The 16,072-nt window shown below is 47.2% G+C and overlaps 1 protein-coding gene and 1 pseudogene across 6 annotated transcripts in view; one reads left to right on the forward strand and one right to left on the reverse strand.

The window, feature by feature from the left end:
• Positions 1-6,732: 6,732 nt before the first annotated feature.
• Positions 6,733-7,189, reverse strand: LOC110301055 (annotated as a pseudogene).
• A 7,054-nt stretch (positions 7,190-14,243) lies between these two features.
• Smarca4 (SWI/SNF related, matrix associated, actin dependent regulator of chromatin, subfamily a, member 4) overlaps positions 14,244-16,072 on the forward strand; it is a 91,481-nt gene continuing 89,652 nt past the window's right edge. For 3 of the 6 annotated variants that reach the window (XM_021172074.2, XM_021172072.2, XM_021172073.2), the window contains exon 1: positions 14,244-14,473. The gene's annotated coding sequence lies outside the window, so the exon portion shown is untranslated. The remainder of the gene's footprint in view (positions 14,474-16,072) is intronic. The other 3 variants (XM_029481242.1, XM_029481243.1, XM_021172070.2) reach the window with 2 other exon arrangements.

The raw sequence follows: 16,072 nt of genomic DNA on the forward strand, positions 1-16,072 counted from the left end.
ATGTATGTGTGCATGTATGTGTGCATGTATGTGTGTATGTATGTGTGCATGTATGTGTGCATGTATGTGTGTATGTATGTGTGTATGTATGTGTGTATGTATGTGTGTATGTATGTGTGTATGTATGTGTGTATGTATGTGTGTGCCTATGTGTATGAGAATGTCTCTGTGTGTATGTCTCTGTGTTCTCTGTGTTCATCTGTGTGAGTTCAGAAGATACCCTTGGTGTCAGTCCTCTCTTCCTTATTTGAGACAGGCTCTCTTTTAACTTTTTTTTTTTTTTTTGAAACAGGGTTTCTCTGTGTTTCCCTGGCTGTCCTGGAGCCCACTGTTTAGACTGGGTTAGCTTCAAACTCAGAGATCCGCCTGTTTCTGCCTCTTGAGTGCTAGGATTAAAGGCATGAGAGCTACCACTGCCCAGCTTAAATTTTTTTTTGTTGTTGTTGTTTTTGTTTTTCGAGACAGGGTTTCTCTGTATAGCCCTGGCTGTCCTGGAACTCACTCTGTAGATCAGGCTGCCCTCAAACTCAGAAATCTGCCTGCCTCTGCCTCCCGAGTGCTGGGATTAAAGGCGTGCGCCACCATGCCCTGCTTGAGAAGTGTATTGTCTCCTTCCATCATGTGGGTTCTGGGGATTGAACTCAGGTTGTCAGGCTTGGCAGCAAATGCCTTCACCCCTAGACAGAGTCTCTCAATGTTTACCTCAGTCAAGCTAACTGGCACACAGACTTCCAGGAATTTTCCTGTCTTTGATCGTCCATATCCCTTTCAGTGTGTTGTACACACCCACTGTACTACTGTATCCATGGTTACTTGGGTTCTGGGCATCTGAACTCAGGTTGTCAGGTTTACCCAGTGTCTGTTACACCATGACCAAGCAACTTATAAAAGGAAGCATTGACTATGAGCTCATAGTTCCAGAGGGTAGAGCCTGTGGCCACCATAGTGGAGGACAGGCAGCAGGCAAGCACAGCACTGGAGCAGAAACTGAGAGCCACTAAGAATGGCATGGGTGTGAGCCTTTGAAAAGTCAGAGCCTACTCTCAGTGATATCTACTCCAGCAAGGCCAAACCTCTTAGTCCTCACCAAAAAGTTCCATTACACAGGGACAAAGCATTCAAACATGAACCTATGAGGGATGTTCTCATTCAAACACCGTAGTCTACCCGCTGGCCTCCATAGACGTAATGCACAGTGTACTTAGTCCAACTTCAAAAGTCCATCCCTTCCTGGTTTCTCATTCTGGTGTGTCTTTTGAGCTTCCTCAGGGGCCCCTCTTTCCTGCAGAAGGTATATTTCAACAATATTTATGTGTGTGGTCACATGTGTGCAGGTTGGAAGGATTGGTTATTGTCTACCATGTGGATCCTAGGGACCACACTCAGGTCCTCTGCCTTGGCAGGAAGTTGCTAGCCCTAACAGTGGTCTCTGGTAGCCATCCAGCTGAGACAGCTCTGGCAGCAGAGCTTCAGGCGGGGGTCACAGTTGCAGCCCTGAGTTCCATGCCTGGGTCACTAGAAACTGTTTCAAGGTCCCAGCTGCAAACAGTGCATTGTCATCCTCTAGGCTGAGAACTCGCTGCGATAAGAAAGCCAAGAGAGGGGCTGGAAAGATGGCTCAGTGGTTAAAAGCACCAACTGCTCTTCTGAAGGTCCTGAGTTGAAATCCCAGCAACCACATGGTGGCTCACAACCATCCGTAACGAGATTTGGCGCCTCCTTCTGGAGTGTCTGAAGACAACTACAGTGTACTTACATATAATAAATAAGTCTTTAAAAAATTATATGTAATTTTATATTACATATAATAAATAAGTCTTTAAAAAACAAAACAAAACAAAAACAAAACAAAAAATCCCAAGAAAGCCAAGAGAGGGCTTGGCTCCTGTCATTTGATGCCACATTTGTCAGGTCTTTACTGATTGGTTTTTTGTTTTACACCTCATTTCCATACACACATGTAACCTATTAGGATCACAAGGTGCAGAGGCTATGAGCCTGGCCATACATGGGGAGTCAGTCCTACTGGATCGGGGAGTGGCTTGCTCTTTCCTGCCCCATGAGATGGGAAGAGCTGCCCTTGGTTGCTACTGACTGCTTACTGGAGTACCGAGCTGCACCACATGTTGTCCATCTGGCTTGGCACCCCCAGCGGACCAGGAAGTTCTGGTCTTCTGTTTTCTTGTCTGGGCTGTTATGTCTGTACACTGACCCTATCCAGTGTGAACTGTTATTCCTATGTAAATAAAGTTCTCGCCGGGGCGTGGTGGCGCACGCCTTTAGTCCCAGCACTCGGGAGGCAGAGGCAGGCAGATTTCTGAGTTGGAGGCCAGCCTGGTCTATAAAGTGAGTTCCAGGACAGCCAGGGCTATACAGAGAAACCCTGTCTCGAAAAACCAAAAAAAAAAACAAAAAAACAAAAAAAAACAAAAATAAAGTTCTCATATGTTCACCCTCCCCTGCCTGCCTACACCATTCTTGAAGCAGGTATGGCAAGCACACATTTGGACACAGGAAAACTGGCTATCTCTTTAAATATGGAGTCGGGGACCATTGTAGATGCCATTAGCAAGTTTAGGGACAGGAAGGAGCAAGCCACTCCCTAATCCAGCAGGAGAGAATCCCCATCTGTAGTCAGGCTCAGAGATCAGATCTGAAATGTGTAGTGGTAGTAGATCCCTGGTGGGTGTGCATGATTCTTGCTACTGCCCCAGTGTTGTAGGTTCACAGACAGACAGACAGACAGACAGACACACACACACACACACACACACAGAGAGAGAGAGAGAGAGGACTTTTTTTTGTTGTTTTTTTGAGACAGGGTTTCTCTGTGTAGCTCTGGCTGTCCTGGAACTTACTTTGTAGNAAAAAAAAAAAAGACTCAAAGTGAGCCTTAGCTACCGGGAGACCCGCAATGAGACTCGAGAACAGAGTTCAATACAAAAGCAAGAGGTTTATTTTTCCAGCACGCTGGGGTCATTCATCCTGCACCCAGTGGAGAGGCAACCCCTTCTCTTTCTATCATAAGCCTTTTATATAATTTTTGAGGGCAGCAACTAGGCAGGTAATGATTGATGGTTTTGATGATCTTTACATTAATTGGCTGGACAGGGAGGGGGACTCAGGAACCTTCCCTAAGGCCTCCAAGTCAGCGGTCTCAAGCTCTTCCACGATTGTCACTCTGTCTTCTGCAGCTCTCTTGCCTGATCCTCCGGCTTCCTTGGCATGGCAGTACTAAAAAACCCCTTTACTTCCTGGGGTTCCTTTGCCCCGGAAATCTAAAGTCTCTATCTCTCTGTCCAGCCATTGGCCACCGGCAACATTATTCACCAATCAAAGCCACCTGGGGCCAGGGACCTTCAGTGTCTTGCAGGCGTGCCTTTCCTGGGTAATTTGGGGAGCCAAATTAACACAAATAGTATTAGAACCAATCCACAACAAAAAAGTCTGAAAGCTCAGAGGTTCGGCACCTTGTCATCAAGACCGAATGGGTCCTGATTGGTTGCATGTGAGTATGCAAATAAGGTGTAGAACAAATACAATCAGGGAAGACCAGTCAATGGCAGCATTAGAGGGCAAGGGCCAAGCCCTCTCTTGTCCTTAGATAGCCAGTACATCAGCATACTGAGGAAAAAGAGGGGAGCAGTGAAATGACTCAGCTTGTAAGGGTTTTTGCATCTAAACCTGAGGACCAAAGTTCGATTCCTGGGACCCACATGGTGGAAGGAAAGGACTAACTTCTGCCTAGTCAGGATTGTCGACAAGTTGTTCTCTGACTTCCACATAAAGAGGCTCTGTCAATCACAGTGCACCTTTCTCAACAAGAATAAGTAAATAAGTAAAGAAAAAAATTTTCAGACAGAGTTTCTCTGTGTAATAGCCCTGGCTGTCCTGGAACTCAGTCTGTAGACAAGGGTGGCCTTGAACTCACAGAGATCTGCCTGTCTCTGCCTCCACAATGCTGAGATTAAAGGTATGTATGCACCACCACCACCCAGCTTTGAAAAACTTTTTATAAATATATATTTTTTAAAGGAGCAGTTGTGGCACACACCTTTAATCCCAGCACTTAGGAGGCAGAGGCAGGTTGATCTCTGAGCTCTAGGCCAATCTGGTCTACAGAGTGGGTTCCATGACAGCCAAGGCTATGTAGAGAGACCCTGTCTCAAAGAGGAGGGGCAGCTAAGGGGGGAAGAAGAGGAGGAGGAGGAAAAGAGGAAGGAGGGGAAGAAGAAGGAGGAAGAGGAGAATCAGGAGAGAAGAGATGGAGGAAGCCACAGCAGCTGTGACTGCTTACAACCCACTTTCCTTTGCTCCCACATGCAGTGCTGAGGAGAGTCATTGGTTCCTCCCATGAGATCTCACCCACTCTCTCGTTCCCTGGACCTCCCAGCTAGCAGTATGTAATTCTGTCCCGGCTACATAGGAGTTCCCAGTCTGGGAAGGTGCTGGGAGATACAGACTGCGGGAGGTAGCTGAGAAAGGCTCTGTCTATGCAGTTATGAAGTGGTTGTCATCCCTGATGGGACTGTTGGGGAGTCACTCACATTCCTTTAAGTAACTCTTCACCTACACTATGAGTCCAATCAATTTGATTTCCCAACTGGGACTTCAGCCAAACTATGCTGTGGTCTGTCATTGGTGTTTTGTCCTGGGAAAGACCAGGTCTGTCCTTATATTTCACCTAGAAAAAGGCTGGGTATGTGGTGATGTACACTTTTAATCTCAGCACTCAGGAAGCAGAGGCAGGTGGATCACTGTGAGTTTGGGGCCAATGTGGTCTAAATAGTTTTAAGCTAGCCAGGTCTACATAAACACAGTATCAAAATAACAGCAACAACATTAATAACATCCAATAAATCACCAACAGGAGTAGAGAAAGCCAGCAGGATGGGCTAGAAGCCAGTAGGTAGAAAGATTAGTACCTTCCACTGGTGGGACCTGGGAGCAATAGAGCATGCTTTATCAGGCCTGAGTTCTGTGATGTGGGAGGTAAAGAGGTAAGGAGATAGAGAAAGGGCCAGAGTCTGGAGCCTTGAGGTGTGTGTGTGTTATTATGTGTGGTGTATGGACACTGTATGGACATCGGTTTTTCTGCTGTCACTCCACTTTATTTCTTGAAACAAGGTCTCTCTGAGCCTAGATCTAGGCTGGTAGCCAGTAAGCTCCCGAAATCTTGTAATCTGTCCCCAACAGTAGTGAGGTTCCATGCTTCTGTGTGGCAGGCAACATCTAGCGCTTTGTGTGGTGCTTGGGCCTTTATGCTTGTACAAGTCTTTTTACACACTGAGCCATCTGTACAGCTCCTGTCTCTGTAGCTGGCACTTTTCATATGTCCTTGATCCAGTTCCTTGTTTGTGGACATCAAGTGATCAAATGTGGCAGTCTCGGTAGGTGCTCTCTAGACTCAGGTCTGCATCCATAACAGTGGAAAATTGGACAGTGTCTTAGGGCTTCTTTCTTTCTCTATTTCTTTTTATTTCTCAAAACAAGGTTTCTCTGTGTAGTCCTGGATATCCTGGAACTCACTCTATAGATCAGATCCACCTGCCTCTGCCTCCTGAGTGCTGGGATTAAAGGTAGGCAACCACCACTGTCTAGCTGTCTTAGAGTTTTTATGACTCTGAGGAAATGCCATGAGCAAAAGCAAGTTGAGAAGAAAGGGTTTATTTGGCTTACAGTTCCAGATGGTAGTTCATCATCAGAGGAAGTCAGGATAGGAACTCAAACCAGCGCAGGAACTGGAAAGCAGTAGCTGAAGTAGAGGCCATGATGGTATGCTGCTTATTGGCTCGCTCCCCATGGCTTCACCCTTCTTCCTTATAGAACCCAGGACCATCAGTCCAGGGATGGCCCCACCCACAATGGGATGGGCCTTCCTCCATCAATAACTAATTACAAAAATGTTCTACAGCCAGGTTTTGGGGGTTTTTCTGGTTTTTAGAGACAGGGTTTCTCTGTGTAGCCCTGGCTGTCCTGGAACTTACTTTGTAGACCAGGCGGGCCTCAAACTCAGAAATCTGCCTGCCTCTGCCTCCCAAGTGCTGGGATTAAAGGCCTGTACCACCACTGCCTGGCCTATAGCCAGGTCTTTGCTTCTCAATTTAGTAAACTAATATACAGTTTAGTACAATATGAATGTTTGGTAATAAAAATACTGTAATTACCAAATTTAACATCAAAATATAAAAAATAAGACTAAAGATATACAGTACAAAGGCACAAGTTGGCTTTTCTTAGTAATATATGACATTCCAAGAAAAACATACATTTGGTTGTATGTTCTCGGTAACAGCGTTCAGATGCAGAGTTCTGCAAACCTTAAAATTATGGTGTTCTCAACCAGACACCCTGAGAAGGCAGAGGTGTAGCTTCAAGGCAGAGTTGAGAGTGCTGCTAATGAGGAAGACTGAGTGTCCACTCTTGCAGCCTGTGGAACCTGAGAGGGTCTATACAATGACTGGTCTACAGCCATCTGTTGCACCAACACTTATCCAAGAGAAAGAAGTTTGCCTTAAAAGTGTACATATATAAAATATATTCTCTATATGGCCATACATACATTCATGAATGTTTGTTTGTATGTATGTATGTATGCATGCATGCATGCATGTATAAGGAACAGAAGCCAGGCATGATGTACTATACCTAAATTAATACAACTTGGGAACCTAAGGCAAGAGGATTGCCATAAGTTCAAGGCCAGCCTGAGCTACAGAATAAGACCNTCTCCTAGTCAGGAACACTAAGTGGCAGGGTGCTGATGACCTCGCCAGACTCGGTGACGATGGCATCATAGACCCAGCGGCGGTTGCAGCGGCACTCCGGCCCACACTTGTTGGAGTTGGACTTGGGGCACAAGAACTGCATCCCAGGCAGTTCTTCTCCAGACAGTCACACAGGTCCACGTCGTTACAGATCAGCCTGCCGCTTTTGTCGTACTTCTTCATCACCTTGTACTTCATAGAAAAGTATTCATTCATCTTCGACATCTGCGCTTTCCTTTTCTGCTGCCTTGTGTCGGGTTGAAATCTGCCACCTGAGGTCCAGGGTTTTGAAATGCTAAGCACTTTAGCTGCCGTCCTATCTGTTGCAGTTGCTTCTGTCCAATCTGACTGCTTTTCTCTGGAAACGTGTGTTTAGTGTGCCCCTCTTGAGTGGAGTTGTTCTTCTGTGATGGTTCAGTCATTTTGGCAAAGTTCACAGGGATACGGCCCACCATAGCAGGAACGTAAGTCAGTAGGAACCCGAGACAGCTGATCGCCTGTATCCACGGCCAGGAAGCAGAGCCTACAGCCGGGTCTTATGGAGGTATTCCTCGATTAAGAGTCCTTCCTTCCAGGTAAGTTTAGTTTATGTGTCAGTTTGAAGTGAGACCAGCCAGCACCAACAGTCAGCTGGGTTCCACCTCAAAGTTTTCACAATCGCCTAAAACTTGCACCAGTTGGGGATAAAATATTCAACACAAGAGACTATCGAGGACATTTCTGTTTTGTTCGTACTTTGACTTGAACCCAGGGCTTCACACATGCTAGGCAGATGTTTTCACTGAGGGTCATCTCAGGCCTTTGTGGGACATATTAAAATTATAAGATAGGGCATGTCAGAATTTCCTCTCTTCTGAGGAAGGATGGACCATATTCCACTGTATGGATAACTGAACTGTTTATTCATGGGAGCTTATGCCTGTGAGAAGTCAAGGCAGAGCTTGGTCTGCTTTACAGATGATGCAAATCTCTGTTTCCAAACGCCCTCCTTGCTGGGTGGTGGTGGCATACAACTTTAGTCTCAGCACAAATCTGAGTTTGAGGCCAGCCTGGTATACAGAGTGAGTTCCAGGACAGCCAGGCTACACAGAAATCTTAGTTCAAAGGCCTAAACAAACCACATCAAAACAACAACAACAACAACACACTTTCCTCCAAAGGGAAAAAAAAAAAAGAAAGAAAAAGGAAAAAGTGAGTGAAATGGAAGGGGGCTGGGGACAAGAGGCAGGGAGAAAGGAGACAGGAAGGAGACAGCAGAAAGTCACAGATGCCTGAGGCCTGGCTGTAGTCACCCTTCTGACAGGACAGATCTCCCAGTGTAGCTCAGCTGCGCTAGAACTCACTGTGTCACCAGCTGGGCCTCACCTATGCTCCTCCTCCTCCATTCCACTCTTTTGTTGTTGTTGTTTGGTTTGGTTGCTTGCTTGGTTGGTTTTTCTGAGACAGGGTTTTCTCTGTGTAGCCCTGGCTGTCCTGGAACTCACTCTGTAGACCAGGCTGGCCTCCAACTCAGGGATCTCCCTGCCTCTGCCTCCAGAGTGCTGGGAATAAAGGCATATACTACTACTGCCTGGCTCAAGATTTATTTATTTTGGATATGGGTGTTTTGTCTGCATCTTAATCTGCACACCAGAACAAGGCATCAGATCCTATAGGACCATAGGCAGGACACAAACATACACTCGTTCACACACATATACAGACACACTAAAAGAAGAAAGAAATGTATTAGCATTTAAAAGACAAATTGGAAGTTTCCTTGTGGCTGCTGGTAATTGAATTCAGGACTTTTGGAAGAGCAGTCAGTGCTTTTAACCACTGAGCCATCTCTCCAGCCCTGTCTGTGGTTTTGGTGAGTCATGGTTTCAGGTTGTGTTAGCTCAGGGTTACATAACCTATTTAAGTGAGTCTCCCAGGCCCTACCCACCAGGCTTCATACTGGGTACTTCACCTGGGTGACAGAGGCTGTGGTTCAGTGACCTAGCATGCAGGAAGCTAAGGGTTTGATTCTCAGAACTGAATAAACTAGGGCTGGTGGTGTGTATCTATAATCTCAGCACTTAAGAGTTCGGAAGTTGACGGCCATTTCTGGCTAATTATTCAGTGCCATTCTGGGCTATACAAGACTCCATCTCAAACCAACAAACAAAAAATGGGTGCGGGCAAAAGGCCCAGTGGATGAAGATGCTTGCCACCACCCCAAGCCTAGTGGCCTAATTTGGATTCCCAGATGGTGAGGTCCAGCAGAAGGAAAACGTGGACTCCCCTAAACTATCCCCTGATCTTCACTATGCTGAACGGTCTTTTTCCTCCCCAAAGCAGATGAGGCTATGGGAAGAAAGGACAGAGAATTTACATGGAAAGGCAGAAGAGACCAGAGAGAGAATAAGGGTAGACGGTATTGCTGGCAGGTTCCATGACACCTGGCTCACATTCCAGGGTCTGCTTACCATGGGCGTGGGAATCCATAAGTTTCCATCTGGTAGTGGTATGACTGGACAGTGTAATCCCAGCCTGCAGGAGGCTGAGACAGGGTCATGAGTTTGAGTTCAGCCTAAAGATAGTGAGAAGCTTTTCTCTAAATTCAACCAGGAACAAACCCCTGTACTGGTTGATAGATCATTCTAGCTATGGCCAGCCAATAAGTGGGTAGTAGCATAATGGGACGGTCATAAGGTAACCTCAGTGAGGCATGGTGGCTCATACCTGTCATCCTAGCACTTCAGAATTTGAGCAAGAGGATCAGGAGGTCAAGGCCATCCTCAGCTCCAGCTCGAGCCAGGCATGGTGGCACACGCCTTTAATCCCAGCACTCCGGAGGCAGAGGCAGGCATATTTCTGAGTTCGAGGCCAGCCTGGTCTACAAAGTGAGTTCCAGGACAGCCAGGGCTATACAGAGAAACCCTGTCTTGAAAAAAAAAAAAAAAAAAAAGGAATTCCAGCTGGACCTGGGCTACTTCAGACACTATCTTCAAAGTTAATATGGTTCAGCAGATAAAGGCACTTGCTGCCAACCCTGACAACTTGGGACTCACAGGGTAGGGGAAACTGGCTTCTGCAAATTTCTCCGAGCTCAATATGAGCATCATGGCCCTCTCATACATGCATGTGTGCATGTACACGCGTGCACACATGCACATATAAATGTAATAAAAAGTATTTTTAAAAATTTTCAGGGCTGGAGAGATGGCTCAGTGCTTAAGAGCACTAACTGCTCTTCCAAAGGTCCTGAGTTCAAAACACAGCAACCATAAGGTGGCTCACAACCATTCCTAATGAGATCTGACTTCCTCTTCCGGTGTGTCTGAAGACAGCTACAGTGTACTTACATATAATAATAAGTAAATCTTTGGACCGGAGCGAGTGGAGGTCCTGAGTTCAATTCCCATAATGGCTCACAACCATCTGAGTACACCTACACTGTACTCATACACATAAATCTTTTAAAAAATTTTTCAAGGTGAGCCAGGCAGTAGAGGTGCATGCCTCTAATCCCAGCAGTTGGGAGCAGATGAAGGCTGATGATCTCTGAGATTGAGGCTAGGTCTACATGGACAGCTCTAGGACAGCCAGGACTGCATAATGAGATCCTGTCTCTAAAACCCCCAGGCAATGTGGTGACGAATGCCTTTAGTTCCAGTACTTGGGAGGCAGAGGCAGGTGGAGCTCTGAGTTCCAGGCCAGCCTGGTTTTCAGAGTGAGGCCAGACTTGTCTAATGAGCGAGTTCCAGGACAGCCAGGGCTATGCAAAGAAACCCTGCCTTGAAAAAATACAAACAACAACTTCCCACCCAAAACAGGCAATAACAAAAAACCAAACAAAACCCCAAAACTCGCTGCTCTTGCAAAGAACCAGGGTTCAATTCCCAGCGACCACATCAGGTGACCGACAGTTATTGTCTATAATTCCAGCTGCAGTAGGAACTGCAGTTTTCTTGCCTATGTGGGCACCTGCATTCATGTGCACATACCTATGCACACACATAGTCAAACTCACAAATATCTGCCTGCCTCTCAAGTGCTGGGAGAGTAACAGTGTATGCTGTTAATAGAAAAAAAAAAACTGAAAAAACAAAAACAAAAACAATTTACCTTGGAAGTGGTGGCACATGTCTTTGATCCCAGCAAGGGAGGCAGAGCCAGGTGAATCTCTGTGAGTTCCAGGACAGTGGGGTCTACAGGACAGTGAGGCTACACAGAAAAACCCTTTCTCAATAAGTAGATAAATAGAACCAAAAAATTAAAAATTTGAGTGAAGAAGGAAACTTTTATTACTTTTCTGTAGCTGTGATAGACCAAAAGCAACTTGGGGAGGAAAGATTTTATTTCAGCTTATACTTCCATCATTGAATGAAGTCAGTTCAGGAACCTAGAAGCAGAAACCATGGAGAAATGCTGCTTACTGCTTTGCTCACTGGCTCATTCTCAGCTAGCTTCCTTACACAGCTGAGGCCCATCTGCATAGGGATTGTGCCACCCACAGTGGGTGGTCCACATCGATCATTAGTCAAGGCAGTCATTTATATACATGACCACAGTAGAGTCTAATAGAGGCAGTTTGTCAACTGAGATTCCCTTTTCCATGGTGACTCAAGCTTGTTTCAAGTTGACAAAACTAACCAGGACAATGAAGAGGTCCAGACCCCATTTGTCTACTTCCTTAACAATAAGGTTTAAGCCTGGCTGTGGTGGTGCACACCTTTAGTTCCAGCACTTAGAAGGCAGAGGTAGGTGGATTTCTGAGTTCAAGGCCAGCCTGGTCTACAAAGTGAGTTCCAGGACTGCCAGGGCTATACAGAGAAACCCTGTCTCAAAAAACAAACAAATAAACAATAAGGTTTAGAAAGCTGTCAGCTGGCTTGGTCCTGAGGGTTCCTAGTAAAAGTTACTGCTTCTGTTTTACAGATGGAGAACACAAGACAATGTTGGATCCAGCATTCTTGTGTGTTAACACTGAAGTCTGGCTTATACCTGGTCCAGCTTTTGTATATATTTGGACTCTTGTTCATGATTTTCCTGGTATGTACCTATCTAGAATGGAAAAGACCCAATTTGTTGATGCAGGTTGAGTGTTTGGCAGAGTTGCCCACTCAATAGACAGGCAGCCTGGTCTCTGTTTATCACCACCCCCCCACCACCCATTTTTCTCTCTTTTCTTTTTCTCTTTCTTTCTTTCTTCCTTTTTTTTTTTTTTGTTTTTGTTGTTTTGTTTTTCGAGACAGGGTTTCTCTGTGTAGCCCTGGCTGTCCTGAAACTCACTCTGTAGACCAGGCTGGCCTCGAACTGAGAAATCTGCCTGTCTCTGCCTTCCAAGTGCTGGGATTAAAAGCATGCGCCACCACTGCCTGGCACTTTCCCCTTTTCTTACCATGTGAAGCAGTCTCATATAGCCAGATGGCCTCAAATTCACTCTGAAACCCAGGGTTTCATGCATGCCAGTCACCCACTACAAGCAAGAATTATACTCTCACCCTCCTAGCCCATAGATGATACGTAAAAAGAAATCTAGCCAGGTGGTGATGGTGCACACCTTTAGTCCCAGCAGTCAGAAGGCAACAGCAAGCAAATCTCCAAATTTGAGGCCAGCCTACTGAAGGGTTACACATAGAAACCCTGTCTTGAAAAACAAAAACAGCTGTGCAGTGGTGGTGCACGCCTTTAATCCCAGCACTTGGGAGGCAGAGGCAGGTGGATTTCCCAATTCGAGGCCAGGTTGGTCTACAGAGTGAGTTTCAGGACAGCCGTGGCTACACAGAGAAACCTTGTAAAAAAAATGTAAAAATATATAAAAAAAATTAAAAATCTATTATGGCTGGTAGTGGTAGCACATGCCTTTAATTACGGCACTCTGGAGACATTAAAAAAAAAGAGAGAGAGAAAATTCTAAGTATTCCTAGTACTCAGGAGAGGCTCCTGAGTTGGAAGCAGTTCTGGCTGCATAGGTAGCCCCCAAGAGGTGTTGGGAACGGAATGGAGGTCCTCTGCAAGGGCAAGTGCTCTTAACTGGTGAGCCACCTATCCAGTCACCAAAACAGTTTTTTTGGAAAATCTCATTACGTAACCTTGGCTGGCCTGGAACTCACTATGTGGATAAAGTTAGCCACAAAGATCAGCTTGGTGAGATTAAGGACAAATGCCACTAAACTCGGGCTGAAAATAAACCTGAAAACCAGAACTGAGCTGGGGGGGAGGGGTGCAGGGAAGCAGAGGCAGGTAGATGTCAGTTCGAGGTCACCCTGGTCTCAGGATCCAGTTCCAGGTCAGCCAGAGTTACACAAAGAAACTCTGTCATCGAAAAACAAAAACAAAACAAAACAACCAAGCGAAAATACCATGAGTTTGCCAGTCTTGGTATCTTGGGTCTGTAACCCTAGCGTTTAAGAGGCAGTAGCAGGCCAGTGATTTAATGGCCTGAAACATTCTTTGTTCTTCTTTGTGGCAGAAAACGCCCCTTTTTGTTTGTTTACTTAGAGAAGGTCTCACTTTGTATCCACGGCTGCCCTGGAACCTCGCTATGTAGAAGACCAAGCTGGATTGGTACATGCATGCAGCACTCAGGAAGGAAGATGTTTGAGTTCGAGGCCAGCTTAGTCTAGAGCAAGTGCCAGGACAGCCAGGGCTACACAAAGAAAACCCGTCTTAAAAAACTAGACACCCAACAAAAACAAGTAACACCTTGGCAACAAACTAAAGAGATCCACCTGCCTCTGCCTCCCGAACACTGCCAAATATTTTAAAAACTCAACCAGAGGCATGAATTACAGATTTGGACAGAGTTCTACGCTCCAAGGCTAATGGCTTTCTTGGAAATCATAAGTTAAATTGTGACCATGGCTGTTTCTACCTCACACTCTGCATTTTACTTATTCATCCGGCTGCTTCCCCAGAGACTGTACCAGAGGGCAGCGAGTAGCCGATAGCAGCTCAATAAATATTTGTAAAGCTAATTACTGGGCCTCAGCAGGTTCTGCAAGAAATGTGGCCAGGGCAGAGCCTTGCAGAGCAGGCAGGGCCCCGCCAGAACCAGGATCAAAGCGTTTCCCGGGCCTGCCCTTAGCACCGCGTGGGTTCTGCCGGTCCTGGGATAGCCTGGCCATCTCTGCTTCTCTTTCCTCCCTGGGTGCTCCAACTGCTCCGAGCCTGAGGACTTTCATTTCATCGTCACTACCTCCCATCTGGACCACCCACCCCCTCCCCCAACCTTTAAGCGTCGCCGCAGTGCCACCCCCACTGCGCATGCCTCCCGGCTAGGGGCCCAGTTTCGTGCCTGGGAGGTAGGTGTGCGCTTGCGCAGAGCCGCCCCGAGCCCCCCCCCAGGGGCGGTGCACCAGGATCTTGTGCAGCCTCAGTGCCCGCCCACCTCCTCGCGCCCTCAAAGGACTGGTACGCGTGCGCACAGCGAATGGCTGAGCATGCGCGCAGAGAGCGGAAGGGTGGGCTGGCGCGCGCACGAGGCCCGCCGGGCAGCGGAAGCAGGGCAAGTGGAGCGGGTAGGCAGGGAGGCGGGGGCGCGCGGCGGGCGCGTGCGGTGGGGGGGGCGGCCTGGCGAAGCCCAGCGGGCGCGCGCGCGAGGCTTTCTACTCGCTTGGCAGCGGCGGCGACGGCTTCTTTGTTTCCTGAGGAGAAGCGAGACGCCCACTCTGTCCCCGACCCCTCGTGGAGGGTTGGGGGCGGCGCCAGGAAGGTTACGGCGCCGGTACCTCCAGGTAAGGAATGGAGGCTCCCGGGCGGAACCAGGCTCCCGGGGCTTGGGCAAGACGGTTTGAATGAAGCCGAGGCGCCGGGAGGGGGAGGGGGCAGCTGGGCGACCAAAGCGGGGTCGCGGTACGGCGGCGCCTGAGGGTCAAGAAGCCCTGCGCGCGCGTCTCAGGCCGCAGTGCAGCGAGACCGCGGCGGCTTCCTGACTGTGGCCGGCGAGGCGGGTGGCTCTGGGCCGCGTGAAGGCCGCGCGCGCGTTCTCGTGGGGTCTTGGACAAAGCTCCTTTCCTTTGGCGTTCCAGAGATCCAGATCCCCCACTTTAATTTCTGTGGACCCCAACTTTGAACAGTGGCTAGGTGTCATGGGCTTTTCTGGCCTCGTTTGTAACGGGTGGGATCCCATTGCCCTGTGGTCGGGCGTCGGGAGCAACATTTTTACCTCAGTTATTGATGCCCAGTGTAGCTTGGACACAGTCATGAGCCCTCTTCGGTCTCCGGACCTTACTTTTTTCGTGTTTATTATTATTATTTTTTTTTTGATAAATTTCATTATTGCAGATTTTGAAGGAAAAGTAAAGAATTTCTTCCATGGCTTCAAAATGTTTACCTAAAAAGTGAAAGATGCCTGGGGACGTTTGCTTTTGGCGGCATTGTTTTTCTTTTGAGTCCCTTGGCCCTTCCCAGTTTTTAAGATAGGGTTTTTTATTTTAAAACACCGAAGTCAAGTGGTATGTGCGGGTCCGAAGGCATCTGCTTGATCCCTTTTACCTCCAGTGACTCCTCAGGAACTAGAAACAAGTTTTTTGTTTGAATTGACAGACAGCCTTTTAGTTTGATGCCCAGCGCCGGCTGCTGTCAGCTTGCTGTGTGGCCTTAGGCGAAATCGCTAATCTCGCCAAACCTCTTGGTTTCCTCCTTTGTACAAGGGAGTTACTTTCGCTGTTAGGATTGGGAAGAACTAGGCAAATAGTTCCTACATCATCATCATTCTGATTTTGAAGACAGAATCTTATAACCAAGACTGACCTCCAGCTCCTCATGTAGACCAGGCTGGCCTCATCCTCACTTTGCTGCCTCCACCTCCCAAGTGCTGGGATAATGTTCAGCCATCACTGTTCTTGACTGGTCCAGCAAATAGTTGAATCCTTTACTTTGTGTTGCATGTCTGGTAGGGGAATGAGCAGTAAATATGGGGACATTTCTCCTTGGCCTGCATGTGTATTAATTCATTAAGAAGTTTTGGGTGTGTTTTGACTCTCCCGGCCCCCTTCTGTTCTCACTGTATAGTCCTGGCTGTCCTGGAACTCTGTTACCAGCTGCCCTCAAATTCACACAGATTGGCCGCCTCTGCCCTCTTGAGTACTGGGATTAAACTCTTGCATTAGCCAAGCCCTTAGGGTCACTTGTGTTTTATTTTTATTTATTTTTTATTTTTTTAAGATTTATTTATTATTATATCTAAGTACACTGTAGCTGTCTTCAGACCCATTTCGGATAGTTGTGAGCCACCATGTGGTTGCTGGGATTTGAACTCAGGACCTTCTAAAGAGCAGTCAGTGCTCTTAACCACTGAGCCATCTCTCCAGCCCTTGTTTTTTTTTTTTTTT

This window comes from Mus caroli, chromosome 9 (assembly GCF_900094665.2).
Source record: "Mus caroli chromosome 9, CAROLI_EIJ_v1.1, whole genome shotgun sequence".
In the NCBI taxonomy this organism is placed as follows: domain Eukaryota; kingdom Metazoa; phylum Chordata; class Mammalia; order Rodentia; family Muridae; genus Mus; species Mus caroli.